Below are 204 nucleotides of genomic sequence, written 5' to 3' on the forward strand. Positions count from 1 at the left end.
ACGTGTGAGTTGTTATTTTCCCAGGATTGATGATTTCCAATTCGGTAGCTCCGTTTAAAGTTTTGTTTCGCTTCCCGTTTTCGTTGCGTAGCTCTGATTTGGCTGGGGATAGTTTTATACACTGCTTTAGAGTAAGACACATACGTGCGAGTTGTTTTCACATTGGAATTGACGATAGCCATTTCGGTGTTGACGTTTAACGTT

This window comes from Osmerus mordax (assembly GCF_038355195.1).
Source record: "Osmerus mordax isolate fOsmMor3 chromosome 7 unlocalized genomic scaffold, fOsmMor3.pri SUPER_7_unloc_2_2, whole genome shotgun sequence".
Lineage (NCBI taxonomy): Eukaryota > Metazoa > Chordata > Actinopteri > Osmeriformes > Osmeridae > Osmerus > Osmerus mordax.